Source organism: Chelonia mydas, chromosome 13 (assembly GCF_015237465.2).
Source record: "Chelonia mydas isolate rCheMyd1 chromosome 13, rCheMyd1.pri.v2, whole genome shotgun sequence".
In the NCBI taxonomy this organism is placed as follows: Eukaryota; Metazoa; Chordata; order Testudines; family Cheloniidae; genus Chelonia; species Chelonia mydas.
In genome coordinates this window covers 16,202,298-16,222,616 of record NC_051253.2, presented here as the reverse complement: position 1 = coordinate 16,222,616, position 20,319 = coordinate 16,202,298, and positions in this window count along the sequence as shown.

Here is a 20,319-nt window from a genome sequence, read left to right as displayed (position 1 = left end):
GAATCTAGGGCAGAGTGAGCCCCAGTGCAATGTGAAGCAGATTTATTTGATTAGCCAAACACTCTAATCTCCCAATGCCTCCCTACAGCACATTCCAGAGTTCAATAGCCACCACCGGACTTTCCTATTAAGACAAAAAGAAAAGGAGTACTTGTGGCACCTTAGAGACTAACCAATTTATTTGAGCATAAGCTTTCGTGAGCTACAGCTCACTTCATCGGATGCATACTGTGGAAAGTGTAGAAGATCTTTTATACACACAAAGCATGAAAAAATACCTCCCCCCACCCCACTCTCCCGCTGGCAATAGCTTATCTAAAGTGATCACTTTCCTTACAATGGGTATGATAATCAAGTTGGGCCATTTCCAGCACAAATCCAGGTTTTCTCACCCACCCCCCCCCACCCGCACACACACACACAAACCCACTCTCCTGCTGGTAATAGCTTATCTAAAGTGACCACTCTCCTTACAATGTGTATGATAATCAAGGTGGGCCATTTCCAGCACAAATCCAGGGTTTAACAAGAACGTCTGATTGGGGGGGAGGGGGAGGTAGGAAAAAACAAGGGGAAATAGGTTACCTTGCATAATGACTTAGCCACTCCCAGTCTCTATTCAAGCCTAAATTAATTGTATCCAATTTGCAAATGAATTCCAATTCAACAGTTTCTCGCTGGAGTCTGGATTTGAAGTTTTTTTGTTGAAGAATTGCAACTTTCATGTCTGTAATCGCGTGACCAGAGCGATTGAAGTGTTCTCCAACTGGTTTATGAATGTTATAATTCTTGACATCTGATGTGTGTCCATTTATTGTTTTACGTAGAGACTGTCCAGTTTGACCAATGTACATGGCAGAGGGGCACTGCTGGTACATGATGGCATATATCACATTGGTGGATGTGCAGGTGAACGAGCCTCTGATAGTGTGGCTGATGTTATTAGGCCCTGTGATGGTGTCCCCTGAATAGATATGTGGGCACAGTTGGCAACGGGCTTTGTTGCAAGGATAGGTTCCTGGCTTAGTGGTTCTGTTGTGTGGTATGTGGTTGCTGGTGAGTATTTGCTTCAGGTTGGGGGGCTGTCTGTAGGCAAGGACTGGCCTGTCTCCCAGGATTTGTGAGAGTGTTGGGTCATCCTTCAGGATAGGTTGTAGATCCTTAATAATGCGTTGGAGGGGTTTTAGTTGGGGGCTGAAGGTGACGGCTAGTGGCGTTCTGTTATTTTCTTTGTTAGGCCTGTCCTGTAGTAGGTGACTTCTGGGAACTCTTCTGGCTCTATCAATCTGTTTCTTCACTTCTGCAGGTGGGTATTGTAGTTGTAAGAATGCTTGATAGAGATCTTGTGGGTGTTTGTCTCTGTCTGAGGGGTTGGAGCAAATGCGGTTGTATCGCAGAGCTTGGCTGCAGATGATGGATCGTGTGGTGTGGTCAGGGTGAAAGCTGGAGGCATGTAGGTAGGAATAGTGGTCAGTAGGTTTCCGATATAGGGTGGTGTTTATGTGACCATCGTTTATTAGCACTGTAGTGTCCAGGAAGTGGATCTCTTGTGTGGACTGGACCAGGCTGAGGTTGATGGTGGGATGGAAATTGTTGAAATCATGGTGGAATTCCTCAAGGGCTTCTTTTCCATGGGTCCAGATGATGAAGATGTCATCAATATAGCGCAAGTAGAGTAGGGGCGTTAGGGGACGAGAGCTGAGGAAGCATTGTTCTAAGTCAGCCATAAAAATGTTGGCATACTGTGGGGCCATGCGGGTACCCATAGCAGTGCCGCTGATCTGAAGGTATACATTGTCACCAAATGTAAAATAGTTATGGGTAAGGACAAAGTCACAAAGTTCAGCCACCAGGTTAGCCGTGACATTATCGGGGATAGTGTTCTTGATGGCTTGGGGTCCATCTTTGTGTGTAATGTTGGGGTAGAGGGCTTCTACATCCATAGTGGCCAGGATGGTGTTATCAGGAAGATCACCAATGGATTGTAGTTTCCTCAGGAAGTCAGTGGTGTCTCGAAGGTAGCTGGGAGTGCTGGTAGCGTAGGGCCTGAGGAGGGAGTCTACATAGCCAGACAATCCTGCTGTCAGGGTGCCAATGCCTGAGATGATGGGGCGCCCAGGATTTCCAGGTTTATGGATCTTGGGTAGTAGATAGAATATCCCAGGTCGGGGTTCCAGGGGTGTGTCTGTGCGGATTTGATCTTGTGCTTTTTCAGGGAGTTTCTTGAGCAAATGCTGTAGTTTCTTTTGGTAACTCTCAGTGGGATCAGAGGGTAATGGCTTGTAGAAAGTGGTGTTGGAGAGCTGCCGAGCAGCCTCTTGTTCATATTCCGACCTATTCATGATGACAACAGCACCTCCTTTGTCAGCCTTTTTGATTACGATGTCAGAGTTGTTTCTGAGGCTGTGGATGGCATTGTGTTCCGCACGGCTGAGGTTATGGGGCAAGTACTTGATTATCATACACACTGTAAGAAGAGTGATCACTTTAGATAAGCTATTGCCAGCAGGAGAGTGGGGTGGGGGGAGGTATTTTTTCATGCTTTGTGTGTATAAAAAATCTTCTACACTTTCCACAGTATGCATCCGATGAAGTGAGCTGTAGCTCACAAAACCTTAAGCTCAAATAAATTGGTTAGTCTCTAAGGTGCCACTAGTACTCCTTTTCTTATTGCGAATACAGACTAACACAGCTGTTACTCTGAAACCTATTAAGACAAGTCACTAAAAGTGTTTGCTTAGTAAAAGCTAGAGCCACGCAGCTCCCACTCTCTGAAAGCTCTCTAGCATCTGAGAGTTTCAGGTTTGTATAGCCCTATCTAGTTAATAAAAAAGTCTCAGACATGGGCTCACTGATGCATTGGTAGTGATTCATGGAACCTTCCACCACCTGACTGTTCCTTAAAACCCAACTCAGGTCAGTAACGTCACCATCTGGTGAATGAGTGAAATGAGCTGGATCCCATTCCAGAACCCTAAGAAATGACAAGGCTGCTTGCACCGCCAGTGGTCTCAGCAGCGAGGACATATACTGAACTCCTCTGGCACCATGGAGGTGGCCTCATTGGGCTAGAAGTTGCAGTACATTGTGAGGGGGTTGTGGGAAAGCTTATACTCCTGCTGCCTATGCTATGCCTATTCATCTAGTAATCAGAGGACTTGGGTCTCCAGGGGTCTCCATCAGGCAATGTCCATGAACCTGAAACTGACATGTATGATGTGACAATAGCTTGCATTTCCCTGAAACCTGGCTTCCTTATTAGAGTCTTTCACAGAAATTGTTCCACTCCTGATGAATCAGCCAAGGTGGTGTGAATTATGGGAATTTCATCTGTACTAGCACTGTTGCCCCCTCATTGTGGTTTATGCTACAGAAACTCTATGAGATATTTCCAAGTGTGAGAAAGTTGCCTTTTCCAAATGATGCCTTTTCTGGGTGCCACATTACATCATAAGGTCACTGCAACCAGGAAGACACTCCTCCGCCATCTGATAAAGGTTATTTTGGTGAAATATCCCACTGGTCAAGTTTGCATTCTTGAAAGGATCAACATGGTTTACTTGGAATTAGAGCTGAGCTGGAACCGGATTTTCCGTTCTATGAAAAATTCCAAGATATTTTTGGGGAAAAAGTCATTCTCTGAATTTTTCACAGAATGGCTGCTCGGCCACCTGGCCAGAAGCCAGGGAGCTGGGCAGCTCACTCATCTGCCCACCAGGAGAGCAGCCCAGGCAGGGAGCTGGGAGCCAGCCACCCAAATCCAAGGGGAACCAGCCGGCTGGGGAAACAGCTACCTGAAACTCAAGGGATCCTTGAGTTCAGGAGAGCAGGGGGTCCTGGGAAACCTGTCAAGTGAGCTGCTGAGTATTTCTTCACACAATGCACAGTCAACCTGTGAAACTCCTTGCTAGAGGATGTTGTGAAGCCAAAAGTATAACTGGGTGCAAAAAAGAATTAGATAAGTTTATGGAGGGTAGGTCCATCAATGGCTATTAGCCAAAATGGTCAGGGATCCATCCCCATGCTGTGGGTGTCCCTAAACCTTAGCCTGCCAGAAGCTGGGATTGGAAGACAGGGGATGGATCATGCAATAAGTGCCCTGTTCTGTTTATTCCCTCTGAAGCACCTGGCATTGGCCACTGTCAGAAGACAGGATACTGGGCTAGATGGACCATTGGTCTGACCCAGTGTGGCCATTCTTATGAGGAGCCTGGGAGCCAGGGCTTGCCTGGTGGGCTGCCCTAGATCTGGGGACCTTGGCAGCCCTAGGAGCCAGTCCACCTAGCAGGCTGTCCCAGAGCCAGGGATTTGGGAACCTTGGGAGTCTGCTGAGGATCTGCAAGCCTGGGAGTAGGACTCCCAAGACTTCCAAGCTCTTGGCTCCCTGTCAGCCTGGAAGAAGCCAAGCAGGTGAGCTGACAGAAAAAGAAGGCTGGTTCCTGCTTTTCAGGTGGTGCTCCATCAGAAACCAGCCTGGCTTCCATGAGAATTTCCTCAACATTGACATGTTCTCGCAGAATGTTTCAACACTGGAGAATCGGCATTTTCCAACAGAACAGGGTTCTGTCCAAAAATATCCAACCAGCTCTGCTTTAAATGGCTGTGTGTGTCATTCACCTGTCACTACTAGCACCTGAGAAAGGAGACAGCTGGAGTAACCTGCTCCTTAGTTGTCAAGCCAGTTTTTGTTTGGATTTATCTACAGTCTCAAGTAAAGTAACATTGCACACTACAGCATTTGGCTACAGTGTAACGAGCCACTTGCCACATGGCTTTTTGGCAGGCATGGACTTACTTCACTTCACCAAGCAATTTATTGCTAATATCCTCACACTAGTTATTACAAAGAAAAATAGCCCAGAATAATTCCTTGAAAGCCCCTTTCCCTCCAGCCGATGGGAAGGACTTCTTAGTCATACAGTACTCAGCTTTTCCCTACAGGTCTTGCCGTCACCTGGACAGTTATCTAAGGAGAAGGTCGCTCTATTGAGAACCAGGCGCCAAGAGCAGACCAGCCGCTCAGCCTCTGGCATTGAAAACTTTGCTGCCAGCTTCACATGTGCCCTAGGTTAGCAGGGAGCCTACTATTCAGATGTGCTGGGCACCCACCACTCTCCGCATGAGATCATCATCATCATGTTTCTATTAGGCCTCTGGCGTTTAGGGCAGTGATGAAGCTCCTCCACTCCTGTCTGTTTCTGGCAAGTCTTTCAATGGTTCCCCAGCTGCAAATCAGGCCACTTCTTTAGGGTGCCCCTATGTAGACTTAGGTGCCTAGCCTTAGGTATTAAAGTTTCAAGGGATGGCTTTAGAGAACAGACACAAGCAGATACAATCTTAATGCAGGTTCCACCCCACTCACTAGAGGGACTTGATCCCCATTCAGTAAGGTTTCCATGCCAAGCACTCACAGGACAAGGGTAATCAAAAGAGAGAGAGCACGTAACTGACCAACTTTTTCATTTCCTCTAGGGCCTAGCCCCATAAAAGAGGCTTTGAGACCTCAGCGTAAGTTATCTTTCACCTGCGGAAAAGACCACAATAGCTTTAACTTTTACAAGAAACACGCATGGAGACCCAGGCCCTTCTTGAAGACAATGCTCCATGTTTATTCAGTCACTGCTTTCTATTTGAAAAGGGAGCGTAATCTTTGAAAACGCACAAAGCAGTCATGTGTGTAAATACAAAGGAGTGACACTGCAGAAAGGGAGCAAAACTGCCACCGAGTCCAGAGGATCAAATGGCCACACTGGTTGTCTGCACAAACAACTAGGCTCTTAGAGGAATTAAAAAAAAAATCCAAAAAAAGGGTATCGGTGCTCATTTTTCCCATCAGTCCCTTGTCTGGTCTTTTTCAATTGCTTATTCCTGCTGGAAAATTGCAATCCCAGTTCCTGAGATACAGCACAGCCCAGAATTGTTTCCGTTTATTCAATACTTAAAAACTAAAACCCTTCTTTATAGTGGGGCCCAATCCTGCCAGTCGCCGAGCAGGCGACAGGAGGGGGCCCTTCATTTGTATCCATGCACCATGTATCTTTTTTTCTCTGCTGTAGATTTTCACAGATTTGGAGATTTTAAGGCCAGAAGGAATCTATGAGATCATCTAGTCTGACCTCTGGTATAACAAACCCATGGAATTTCACCCCAGTTACTCCTCTAATGAACCCATTTTTGATGCAACGGCAGGAGTGTGACCTTCTGCACTGTGTTCAGCAAAAAGACTTTAGAAATATGCAGCTAGGATCCCACCTTCCTGAGCTGCACTGACACAAAGAGAGCTCTGTAGTGAGATTCAGAATAAACAGAGCAGATTCCCATTGCTTAGGGCCTGATCTGACACTCACTGAAATCCACAGACCAACTCTCATGGGGCAGTGGTTTGCACTTTGGGCTCATAATGCTTATGGACTTGTTGGTCTCCGGGCAGCATGGAAAAACTCTTACAATTCAGTGTGTTCAGGCTGAGGCTCCTGAAACTGCCACTGTCACACATCAAGGGCTTGAATGATGATCATCCACCTCTACTTGTCCAGAAGACGAGGCTGAAGGTGCTGCTGAAGTCACTAGGATCAGGAGTTCTATGGGTCCAAAGACTTGAGAGAAGGATCCAGGAATCTACTATCACTTTTAGAACGGGACCCCTGCAGCTAGAGAATTCAGAGATAAGTGGCGGGGGGGACGGGGGACGGGGGACGGCGGGACTCAGCTAGTCACAGAGAACACATTAGAACAGGGTTCTCAATAATGACCAATGTGTCCTTTTCAGATTGCTAACTGAAAGGAGAGCATGGCTAGATAGAAGGGGAACCCCTGTGGGTTTTAATACGGAGAAAGGGGTTCCCAGTATGGAAAAGAATGAGAACCATCGTTTTAGGACAAAAACACCTACAGGGCCTGAGATGCGCTGTTCACTTGGGATAATAAGCCATCACTGGGCTACCTCCTCTGACCGCACTGTAGCAGGTTATGTTGCCAGTACCTCTCTCATTCTGATCAGGAGCATTTGAAAAATCAGGCCCCTCTATACACAAACACCTTTGTATCCTATTAGCAGGTGCTATTATTATAAGTATTATTTGACATTTATATATTACAGTAGTGGCTAAAGGCCTCAACCTGGTGAGGCCCCATTGTGCTGGGCACCGTACAAACATGCAGCTGTCAGATTAGCCTCTGTCTGGGGTTGCACCCTTTCACTGACATTCATCTATTAAAGCAGGTCACAAAAGCAGCTGGAAATGACCTACAGCAACACTGAATTTCATGATGGACAACTTCCTGTCAAATGCTCACTGGCAACAGAATACTTGAAACATCAGCTTTCCTGGACGCATGATGCAATCAGGACTTGGAGAGTAGGTCAGCTTAGTGGTGGTTGGCTTGGAAAAGAGGGACAAAATTGTCATCCTTCGGCAGACAAAATAAATAAAGACACAGCCAACCTCTGTCCTTGACCATCCGTGCTATCTGCCAGCTCCCTGGCCTATGTTTATTTTATACCCCTGGAGCTTTGCCAGAACAAAACAATGAAACCACAAACGTTATTGGCAGGAGAGGCAAGGAGGTGAGGAGCTGTTCACCAGGTGCTAAGTGTATACCATCCCCACCCCCTCTTGTATCATGGACTCTCTGTCCCCAGACTCCCCAAGTATTACATTATGTAGTGTCAAATAAAGGTGCATGGCTGCAGGTTACAAGGAATCAGCACACCAACCACATGCAAAGCTAACAAGAGACAAAGAGACCAGAACTGCTGATGAATGCTCTGAGCATGAGGAAGAGACGCATGCAAATCAGATCAACTAATCTAAGGATTTGGGAGGAGAGGGAAGGAGAGAGCGATAAACTCCAGATAATACACATACTGCACGCTGCACTTAAACTCATCATTTATTTATAGGGGAGAGTCCGGGAAATTCCCCTTCCCCAGCTAAAATGACCTTTAACTGTTCCTTGGTTCTCAACTTTCAGTAACATTCCAGCCAGGGAATGGATTTACCCTTTTCTATATTTTTCTGGGGGGTTGCATCACAACCCCCACCCCCTGCTCTTCCAGGGCAGCATGCTGGATGTCTATCCAGACTTAGGTAGAGAGGATGGGGAAAGCAGAGGAATCAGCCTCCAGGATTTGTTTTCCTAACACTGTGGTCTGTCCACAGTCTGAGCACATGTACGGGAATTTATAAAACCACAGCATACGTTAACCAAGAAGAGGGTGAATAAAGAAGCTGCCCCTCCCCACCCTGCAGCGCTGAGCTCAAATGCATTCCTCACATGCGCTCCACATAGGCAAAAGCCTGAGAACCACGGGGACCTTACAACACACCCATGAGGTCAGCAGACCAGGGCTCTCTCAGACCACAAAAGGGGAGGGAGGTCTGTGGCCAGGGAAAGGGAAATGTGGCTGGGGTTTTCCTACACCAAGCTCATTTCTGGCTGCTGGAATGACCCCATAGGACTGCTCAGGTTTATACTAGGGACTAACTGGCCCCAGGATCAGAGGACAGCAAGGCTGATTTAAACACAGCCCAGAAGGGTATGTCTACACTACAGCTGGGAGCAAGCCTTCAAGTCCAGGTACACGGACCCATGCTCATGGGGGTCAAGCTAGCATGCTAAAAATACCTGTGTGGACGCTGCGGCTCTGGTAGAGGCTTGGGCTAGTGACCTGAGCTCAAACCCACCCGACTCCCTAGGCCTGAGTTTGGGTGTCTAGCCTGACTTGCTGCTGGAGCTGCAACACCCATGCCACTATTTTTAGTGCCTAACTTGAGCCTTGTTAGCACGAATGTGTTTAGCCAGGCTCTAAGTCACCCTAGATCTTGTGGGTCTTCTTAGCAATACAAGGATTACAATCTTTCTTGAAGAGTCAGCCTCACCTCTCTCAGCACAGCTGCCTGAGAAATACTATTCACGTAAACCTGGTGCCAAAAGGATTGTGTCCCACCCCTGCGTGGCTTCCCTGAGCAGCATCCTTTGAGCCCCGGTGCCAGAGAATGGCTGGCAGTGCTTGCTGTCCTTGTATCTCAATCTTGGGGTGGGGTCTGATAGTCAGCCTCATTTCTACCACATTGGGGGCCCATACCCCCTTGGGGGCATGTTACTTCCCTCCATGGCTCACGCATGGGGGCACAACCCTTTCCTTCACGGGGCTGGGTGGAGTATGCCAGAGCTACTCAGCTGTGAATGCAGGTTCCCTTTCCAGGTTGAGCTGGCTGCTTCTTTTGCTTACCGGACAGAGATGTGTGTTACACTAGAGCTGAAGGTTATGAGTTCTATGACCCAGGAGTTAGCTAATGTCTGCAGTGCCTGTAGGTATGTGTCTGTGGCTCGAATGAATCTGGGTAGGCAATTACCCAGAGAATGCACTTGTGTCATCAGCAGAACAGGGTATAAAGGTAACAGCATTTCAGGTCCCTACCGGATGGCTTGGTAGACTTTGCTACCACCTATTTCTGCCACTGCAAGCTCCCTGCCATGGTGGAGAGCTGTCCACTACTGCGTCTAAACCAGCACAGATCTTTGGCTAAAGGTGGCCATAGCACGAGTGCTCTTCCCTCATAGAATAAAAATCCAACCAATGAGCCATCGCTCAGATTCTCTCCAGAGGCCAGATGTTACCCATCTGTATAGCTCAGCCAAAAGCCCCTCCCTGCTCTATTTGTTGAGACAGAACATTCTGCTAACATGAAAAACTGCTTTGAAAAGAAACTCAGTCTCTCTCAGCACAAGAGGTTTCCAGGAGTTTTTTAAAAATCTTCCCAGCCATTTCCCACAGGTATGTCCAGTACTGCATTTCTGTGTCTGCTTTTCAGCTTTCATTCCACCTCATTTAAAGACCTCAGTATCTATCTGTGCAGCCAGCCTCCCTTCTTTCCAATCCACTCTACATCACCATCAAGGCCAGCGCTAGCCTGAGGAGCAAGGAGCATGATCTGTTGGGTGGAGACCAACCAAAGAGCTACTAAATATCCACATGCAGAAGTGAAATCAAAGCAGTGTCAATGGACAGGAAATGATTCATGGCTCCGTGTCCCATCCTAGACCTCTAGATCTCACAGGCACAGATGAATTGCCACACTGATTCAAGCCCAAGGTCCATCTAGTCCAGCCTCCTGTCTCCAACAGTGGCCAGCACCAGATGCTTCAGAGGAAGGTACAAGAACCCCACAGCAAGCAGATGTGAGATAATCTGCCCCCCAATCTCTAATAGGTGGAGATTAGTTTAAAACCTGGGAGCCCGAGATTTTAGATCTCTTCCCAAACCCTTTAGTTAGCAATTAACTATTAACTCCAGATATTCTTGTTATCCCTATACATATCCAATCCCTGTTGAATCTTGCTGAGTGCTTGGCCTCAGCAGCTTCTTGCGGCAATGAGTTCCACAGTTTAATTACACATTGTGTAAAAAAGGATTTCTTTTTCTCACGGGGACTCACTGCAAGGGACAGTAATGTTGCCGTTACCTGCCCCCTCCCCCCTTTCCTTGGTGTTCCTAGTGGGAGGAAGCAGTTTTAGGCTGAGGCAAGAGGTTCCACAGGAGCCCCTCTAGTGGGGGGCTGTTGAGGATGTGCTGAACCAGACATGCTCTCTCGCCAGCTAGCACCGCCCACTCTGGGGGCTGTGCCAAACCCTGGTTGGACCCAGGTACAATTGGTTAGTCTCTAAGGTGCCACAAGTACTCCTTTTCTTTATACCACTAAGTCCTCTAGCTGCCTTTCCAACATGGGCACACTGCCTAGGCTGGAACAAGCGTCAGAGACTCTGGAAAGCTGTGTCTGTAAAGCCAGCTAAAGTCTTATGGCATTTCAGGTGAAATGGGCGGAGAGGAATACATTATAATCTCCCCTTCTCTCATTTCAAGCAGTTCCGGGAAGTACTCAAATGCTCCCAGTTCAATGGCCAGTGACTAGGAAGTGAGCTCATGCCATCACATCCTAATATAGGGGATGCTTCTCGGACTCTAGACTCAATCTGATTTTAAATCAAGGGTTCAGGGCCTCCACATACAAGTACCCATACTACCAAGCCATCTGGCATTTATGAATATCTTCAGTCCCTTATAAACCACTCCTACAAAATGTAACAGGGATGAAACCAGGAGGGCTCTATAGAAATGGCCCCAAGGACCTAAAGAATTTAGCAGAGGAAGATATCTTTTCTACAGGGATGTAGGCCTCTATTTGCAAAGGAGTCTAGGTAGGGTGACGAGATGTCCCGATTTTATAGGGACGGTCCCGATATTTGGGGCTTTGTTTTATATTGGCACCTATTATCCCCCACCCCCTGTCCCAATTTTTCACGCTTGCTATCTGCTCACCCTAAGTCTAGGGGAGTTTGATGCCCTATTTCAATTGTATTTCAGTGGGATGCGAGGCCTAACTCACCTAGGGTATGTCATCACCACAACGGTGTGATTGCAACTCAGGTAGGTATACCTGTGAGGGAGCCAGCTGCATCAGGCTCGGTCTCCTAGCAACACACTGGACACAGCTGATCCTGGCACGGGCTGTCTGATTGATTGCACTTCCTGGGTGTCCCATGGTCCTGATTCTTGACTCCAGCTCTGCTTCACTCCCTCTAACCTCCAGGCCTAGCCACCCCCATGGCTCCAACCATTAGGTCCAACCACTCATGTCCCGGTCATGATCCTGGCAATACCCAGGCTATCTTTGATCTAGCTAGCATAGCTAAAAATAGCAGTGAAGAGATAGCAGCATGGAATTTAGTGTGGGCTAGCAACACAAGTACATACCCAGGGTTCCAGGTGGGCTTGTGTCACGGAGTCACCGGGCGATGCTCTGGAACTACTCCATACGAAGCCAGTCAGGACTCTGGGGGAGCCTCCTCTCTGTGAGCAGACTGTCTCCAGGACAAGAAGCGTACACAGCTTCGACCTTCCTGGGCCTGACCTTGGAGCATTCAGCATCCCCTTTCCACACCGTGCACTTCCCACAGAGAGTCCGCACAGGCGGGGCTCCTGGGGAAGCCAGAGGTCCCTGCACCCCAACTCCGCAGTCAGACGTGACTCTCAGCCAGCCAGTAAAACAGAAGGTTTATTAGATGACTGGAACACGGTCTAAAACAGAGCTTGTAGGTACAGAGAACAGGACCCCTCAGTCAGGTCCATCTGGAGGGGGGAGGGGGGAGGCTAGGGAGCCTGGAACCCAGTTCTGGGCCTCCCTCCATTTCCCCAGCCACCTCTAAACTGAAGCCCCCTCCAGCCCGCTCCTCTGGCCTCTGTCTCTTTCGCGGGGCCAGGAGGCCACCTGATCCCTTTGTTCCCAACACCTTCAGTTGGCACCTTTGCAGGGGAGGGGCCAGGCCATCAGTTGCCTGGAGACAGGGTGTCGGCCATTCTCTGTGCAGATAGCATCACACTGGCCCTCTACGGCTCTGCAACAATCACACCCCCTTATCCCACCACCTAGATATTTAAGAAAGGCATAGGGGAAACTGAGGCACCCACACAGTATTCGGAGAAAACATTAAGAACATTCCCACTTTGTCACAGCTTGTATGGCCCACACTGGGGTCCATGCTGGTTCATCATCACTGCTACTTCTAGCTAAATTAAAGCTAGCACAGGTATGCCTGCCTGAGTTGCAATCACACCTCTGACTGTAGTGTGGACATAGTCTTAGGCTCCTCTGGAAATTCCAGACATAATTTCCTATTCAACTCTAGAAGATACTTCAAAAAACCTACAAGGAGTTTATCATATTCTGTTGCTTGCTACATGACTTCTCCCAAAAGAGTTGGAATTCCACCAGCGTCCTATAATTTCAGCAATAATAAAGCACCAATAAAAGAATCCCAGTCAATTTCACCTGCTCTGCACAAACAGGGGGAGGAAACTGCAGGCATTAGACACAGTGCAGCATGCTCTGTCCCCCTGGTGCTCTGTGCAGAGCTGCAAGGCAGGATCAATTTCACAAAGCTGGACACTGCCATGACATTTTGCCAGGTTTCCAAAAGCAAAGTTTGCCCCAAGATTGCGAGTCCCCATTTTCCTGCCATTTCTGGGGATGGCAAAGGGCCAGGTTTTCTCAAAAAGGTTTGTCACTATCTGTGGGTGACAAGACAGGTACACGTTCAAACTAGGAGTGGCCTGGTCCAAAATGCCCAAAGGAGTTAGGTGCCCAACTCCTATGGAGAGTCAATGGGACTGGGTACCTAACTCTCTCAGGCACTTCAGAAAATCCCACCCGCTCTCTGCCCACAAACGATGTGCACACAAACTGTGAGGGCAAGTTCCCAGGCTGGGTTGAGGCCTCTTGTTCTCCCTCCCTCCCAAGTATTTGTTTGTCTAACAGTCTGGGCAATGCCAGAGCGTGAAGGGTAGGAACTACCTGAAAAACAAGTTAAAAAAGAAACATAAACAAGCAAGGAATTTGGTGCTGTTTTGGGGTAAAGCAGTGTATCGGCTGGTGGGCCTAAAGGTCACAATCCAGGGTGTTGACAGGGCAGCAAAGAAGGAAGATGGGGACAAATCAGTTATCGGTGTCTCCAGAGCTAAAACAAACAGCTTTCAAGAAGGTGAGCTGCGCAACCAAATCCAGCCGGCAACATCCTCTCATCTGAGACGCCTGAAGCCAAGACTGGGAGAGCAGAGCAGTGCCGGAAAGGGGAAATCATGGCCCCAGTCCAGAGCGAAACAAAGAAGTGAGAGGGCCTCAGGCTGGGTCATGCCTTGTGAAAATGACAACAACATATTTTTAAGCTAAACAGAAGAAAGAAAGAAAAAACGGAACAAGAAAAAGTCAGACACAAAACAACACAATGGCATGGGAGAGGGGGAAGGAGGGTTTCATATTTAGTGGTGTTTTTGGGGTGCCACCCCTGGCACGCCCCCAAAATATAAACATGGGAGCAAGGTTAAATGTTTGCAGCAAAGCCCCAAACCACATGAAACTCACCTTTTAGGATCTTGCTACGGAATCAAATTTCAGGGCTGTGAATGGGCTGAGATTCTCCTTGTTCGTGACAGGACCATGGTTCAGAGTCTGGGCACCTGGGACAGGATGGGTTTTTTGAGGAAACGTCTCCGTCATAGAAGTCATACAATTTAAGGCCAGAAGGGACCATCAGATCATCTAGTCCAGGGTTTCTCAAACTTCATTGCACAGGGACCCTCTTCTGACGACAAAAATTACTACACGACCCCAGGACGGGGGACCAAAGCCTGAGCCAGCCCAAGAGCTGCTGCCCCGGGCCAGAGGACGGGGGGAAAAGCTGAATCCCAAGGGCTTCAGCCCCAGGCGGGGTTGATAAAGCTGAAGCCTGAGCCCCACCGCCCTGGGCTGAAAATGAAGCCCCAGGCTTCAGCAAATCTAACGCCAGCCCTGGTGACCCCATTAAACTGGGGTCGTGACCCACTTTGGGGTCCTGACCCACAGTTTGAGAAGCACTGATCTAGTCTGACCTCCTGTGTATCACAGGGCACCAGCACGCCTCAGCACCCATACACTAACCTCAACAGAAATGAAACCAAAATATTACAAGCCACAGGAGACTAGACTATTATGTGCCACAGGCAGAGGGAATAGGAGGGACTGAGGTGCACCAGTGCCCGAGACTTCCGCAATGGCAGGAAAATGATTAAGTTCGATATACCCAGATAATTCTGGCAAGTGAACCGCACCCACACACAGCAGAAGAAGGCAAAAACAAAAACAAATAAAACCCAAACTCACTCCCAATCTGATCTGAGGGAAATACCGTCTTGTGGTTTGATGATGCCAATCTCGACAGGTTTGCTTTGAAATTTTGAATTCACTGGAAAATTGAACTTAAAGCAAATCTGGTAGGTGGCTGGAGGTGACAGGAGGGGAGGTGGGGTGGTGGGAAACCATAAGGATCATAGCGAATGGAAACATTGGCGTGGACCAGAAAAAGGCAGTGAAAGTCCTAAGTTCTATAAAGCTTCATCCAGACTCTTCTGATGCCACTGAAAGCTCAGTATTTTCTGCTCCCCAGGGGAAAGATTTTCAAACAGACGTGTTCAGAAAGTGGGTAACAGCACACACCATGTGCCTAATTAGCCATGTACATGAGCAACTGTGCACCATGGTGCTCGTTCCATATGTACTTGCTGGCCTGCATTCTGGCCCAAGATATCTATGGGTATCTTAAAATAGGAGACAGAAGAATCTGGCCCCAAGTATTTTATAGTACGTAGAATAGGAGATAGCCCAGAATGGCATTTACAGCAGAGCAGTAAATACTAGAGGCTCAGAGATAGCTCCAGGAGCTGGAACCATGCTCAGGGAAGGAGGAGGTACCACATTCCCCAAGCAGTGGCAGCTGGAGGTGTTTTGCCCGCATAATGAGCAGTGATAATGCCTCCAGGGATGCTGGAGGGAACAAGCGTAACTGTTCCAGATACGACACCTGTGTAACAGGCACAGGTTGGGTTCCCTTCAGGGCTCTTCTCCCAGCACTATTGGTGCATGAGGGGATAGGAGTGGGTGGGTCCTGGCTCTGGCCAAGCTCTGCTAGCACAGCGCCCAAAGGAATGGACACCACCACCTGAAAAAGGACGCTAAAAGGTTCCTTAAATATATTATTGTCTGAATAAAACAATAGGATGCCTTGCTGGGTGATACCACTAGTGGGCTTGTGATAACCACATGGGTTGCGCCTAGCTGCCCTATGGTGGGTATGTGCCCTGCTGGGCTGTACCATTCTCCCAGTTCTAGCTGTGATTGTGGTTACAAGGGCTTGTGCTCATTCCTGCCCCTTGCCGTGGCTGCTTTTCCTTCTTACCTCCCCATTGTCTGACTGAAAATAAAACACCACACAGTGCTCATGAGTGTCCAGTGCCAAGACAAGGGGCAAATTCTGGGCTGTGACAAGGAAGTCAGCGGCGTCTCTCTGGATTCACAGCAGTACCGCCAAGACCAGGCTCTTGGCAGTTTTGTTCCTCCTGCCCAATAAACTCCCTGCACTCTCAGCGCCATCCCCAGTGGTTGTGTGAACCCAACCGAGCACAATGGGACTGTTCCCGCTCCTGTAGTGGTGAGTGCAAACGGCCATTTGATCCTTTGCTCCCCGCTCCACCACGAGGCATGAGGTTCAGTCATGCAAAGGGAAACTCCAGGGGTGTGTAGCCATGCCTGAGGAGCCTCCCTCCTTCTCCTTTCCATTAGCTGTACTGCCTCATGACCTTGCATGGTAGCAGGCCAGGAGAGAGGCCAAGCAAGCTCGGCTGCAGTCACACCTGTGTGCACCCAGTGGGTGTTTGACTTGACAGGTGGCACAGCCTATAACTGTCATCAGGTAGGAGCATTGTGGGATTGCACTTGAAGGACTAATTGCACTGTTGCAGCTGAAATCACAGCTCTTGCTGTGCACGCTGGCACTGCAACAGTGCAGAGGGGACACGGTGGCAGAGGACGTGGCTCTTAGCCTTGCTCACTAAAGCACAAGCACAAAGGCTGTGTGCACACTGTTGCACCATTGCATGGACTTTTGTGTGTTATTCATGTTACACGTGTGCTAAGGGATTGCAACGGCGCAGGCAACATCAAAAGCTGCTCATATGGATGAGGCTCAGATGCACCAATGTCGCTTCCCCCCCCAAACACACCAAGATTAGGCCTTGTCTTTGTTAAAAATCCATGAGGTCTCAGTCATTAACTGAGTGCGGAGTGGCATTCAGTAATTCCAGGGGGGCTCGCTGGTACGGCAGGTTCTGTTTCCTAGGTCACGTCCAAGTCGCTTTCTTGTTTGAGTCACTGCTGCAGCAGATTATTGCCACTCACTGCAACGTATGATTTCGCTTACACAACCCCAGTGTTAGGAAGTGGTTGAATCATGGGGACTGTATGACACTGGTCTCAGCTGTCCATATAGATATCACATGCACCTCACAGACATCTGATGGGTGGTGGGAGATGGGAGAGAATTACATCCACTTTCCTTGTAATGGTCTCACACCTTCCCCTCCCCACAGTTTGTGGTTTCAGAGTTAGCTACCAACCATGGGCAAGTGCTATATTTGCATCCATCTCTGTGAGCAACTGGACTGAGACCACAAACTCAGTCACGCTAGTCACAAAACTGTTGCTTGATGCCAGAGTCTATTTGTCCGTGTTGATGTTGATCAGATTGGAACTATCAAACTACAGCAGAAGGGAAAACTTCCATAACCCATCATCAGTCAATTTTGATTGGGGCTTGCCTTGAGTCCAAGTAATGCAAGCAACAGCCTGCAGCTTTGAGGGCCCAATATGGACTGTAACTCTCAAACTGGCCTGATCTATCTTCCAGGAGATAGTATTGAGGCCCAGAGCTTGATAGGATTCAACATTAGACAAATGTATATAAGTAATGGGAACATCCTTAATTACAGTAGAGAGGATTAAAAATGTATAAGAGCTTTAAACTCTTCTGCTTCAGGGCACAGCTCGAGAGCTTGGAAGAAACTTCCCTTATAGGCAGGTAAGTCCCATTATGGGGTTTCTTGAACATTCCCCAGAAGCATTTGGTATTGGCCGCTTTTGGATATGCGGTCCAGTCCCATATGGCAATTGCTGGTCACATGTTCCACTCTTGCCTGAGATACTGAAAACTGTAGGCCTGGCTCCGTGCACAATCCAGCTCCTCCAATTGTTTAATAATCATTAAAAAAGAAAAAAAAAGTTGCTGGAATCGTTTGAAGTGACACTAGTGTAACATAGTCTAACACCCAGGGCCAGCTCTTCAGCTGGTGTAATCCGTGGACTTCAACACTGAAGCCAGCTGAGGACCAGTCTAGGAGATTCACATTTTTAAATCATTTTGTGGAATTCAAAACCAACTTATTTAAAAAAAAAATAACTTTGGCTAATGATGTCTGAGTCCATAATATACTCTGATAGCTTTTAGTATTCTGAAAGGCAGAAATCCTCCATCAGAATTCACTAGGTATCAATGTCCTGCCTAAATTCCTGGAATCAGCGATCAGCTAATGACAGTTTGCTCTGCTGGTGTAATGCCTCCTGCCTATTTCAGTGGTTCAGTACATTGCCCCTTGTGACCCCACTAGGGGAGTTGTGTGTGTGGAGTACATATAGAACTGGACTGAACTGGAGTTCATTCCCTCCTGCCCATGCAGTTGAACTGAGCTTCTTAATAAAGATTCTCTAGTCTCCCCCTCAGGAATTTTTAATAGCACTTTACACAGGCCTACAAGCAGTTTGAAATAAGATCCACTTCCCTGGCTTAATGGCAAGAACGCTCTTACATTCAGGGTGTCCTGGGGTCACATGAGATTTCAGACACCCCATTCCTCCACTGCTGTGGCCCCAGGAGCATTGAGGGAATTACACTCTGCCACAGGAGAAGAGACTTTTCTATAAATTAATTTTCCAGGTAACTTTAATCCTCAGGAAACTGGGAGGCCCACTGAATTTTTGTGGGGCAGGCAAGCACTGTGTGCTCAGTAGTGCGAACTTCCACTCAGTGCAATCCAATCCAGCCCTGGGCTCCTTGTGCGCAGCTTAGCTACTGCACCTCAGTGTCCTCTGCTATTTCAGCCCTTCCTCAGCCCCAGCTAGGCTAGTGCACCTCTCTTGTGGATCCTCAGTCCAGGCCTCCACCCAGCTTTGCCAGTGGCAAGCCTCGCCCACCCCCCTCCTTACTGTTCCAGTCCTGGACTCCACCTGCAGAGCCCTGCCAGTGCAGATCTGCACTGCAGCCCCCCCCTTGTGTGCCAATCCCAGGACACGGAGGCCAGTTGGTTGCATCCACTGGGGGGGGACAAGGGCAAACCCACTGCTCTCAGCTTTACTTGTGGCCTATGGGGGAGTTCAACCGAAGTCGCCGCATGAACTCTGCTGTGCAGTCACCGGGCAGCAGTGAAGGAGTTAAAGCAGGCGCTGCTCCTCTGTCAGAAGTTGTTTGGTCAGAGCAGAGGAGCACTGCCGAACTGGCTTTACCGCTGCGCAGCTCCGCCCCAGGCAGCGTGTCAGCACTGAGCCTCCTCCAGTGACAAGCTCCTTCACACACAGGAAAAGCCCAGCCGCAGTGAGTGCAGTGCGCAGAACCTCGCACTGGTCTTTTGAGGGGATTTCCCTCCCCCGAGCACTACTCAGCTTCTTGTAACCAGAAACACATGACTCTGACTGTTCAAGCTTCTTACTGTTACTGCAATTATGTCTGTTGGTAACTGAAGCTGCATCACATAATTAAAGCTGTTCGAGTAACTCCCTGTAATCTGATCCCTGGGGCCTGGCCAACTCTGGAAGCTTTAGTTTTTGGGAGCTGCTGCCACACTGTTTCCAGTGAGAGAAGTGCAAGGAAATGTCACACGTCATCAGACCCAGCAAGGCCGGCCCAGGAACAAAGCAGGCAGCTCGGACTCACTGGCACGGGCTGGGGAGTGGAAGGGAAGAGATGTCATTGGAGTCTATCTCCCCCACCACCCTGAGAATGGAGCTGAAGATCAGCAGTGCACTGGAGCTCTTTGCCCCACCAGGCTGAACGTTAAGGGGGAGGGGGGGAGCGCACATCACCGAAGCAACCACAAGGGAAGAGGCAGCCCAGGGAGGAGATCCCAGTTTTGAACTTTAGTGACACCTGAAGCCTTACGGGCCCTGTTGTTGCTGTCCTTCCACTGGCTCTGGAATAGGCCAGCCCTGTTACATCACAGACAGCACCACAAAGTATGAGGGCCCACGCGCTACCACAGCTCTTCTGGCCTGCAGCACTGCTTCTAATTTCAGAGATTAAATCCAAATCTCAGTGCAGAACTCTCTGTGGAGTTCAGTAATCCAAGCACACAGACCATCACACACAGACACCCCTTCCAAATGCTCATAAACGCAGCTGCTCGCATCAGAGACGAGCTGTGCCTGCTGATGTTGGGGTGTGGGGGGGGGGGGGGCACTGCCCTGGAAGAGCTCGTCTCCCCCTCACCCCTTCGGCAGTCTCCGCCTCTGGAAAGGAGTAGCCCCTCCCTGCAGCTTCCAGCTGTTCCTCATGCCTCCACCTCTCCCTGCCCAGAGCAGCTCACAGCTTGCCAGCCCAGCTGGGGCCCTGCTGCACCATGTGGCTGAGCAATCTGGGGATGCATGTGACCCTCCTGCTCCCTCCCCCGCCATGCGTGGCCTCTGGCTCCTGTACCTCACAGACACACAAACAGCCATTTGCAAACATACACACCACAGCCCCACACACTCAGTCTCACACCACACATTTGCTCACGAGTAACTCTCTTCATCCATATATATATATGCACAGTCATTACCTTCACACACTCTTGCATACACCCAGCCACTCAAGTACTGGCTCAGACACACACAAACAAGCCACTCACATTTCTGTCCCAAA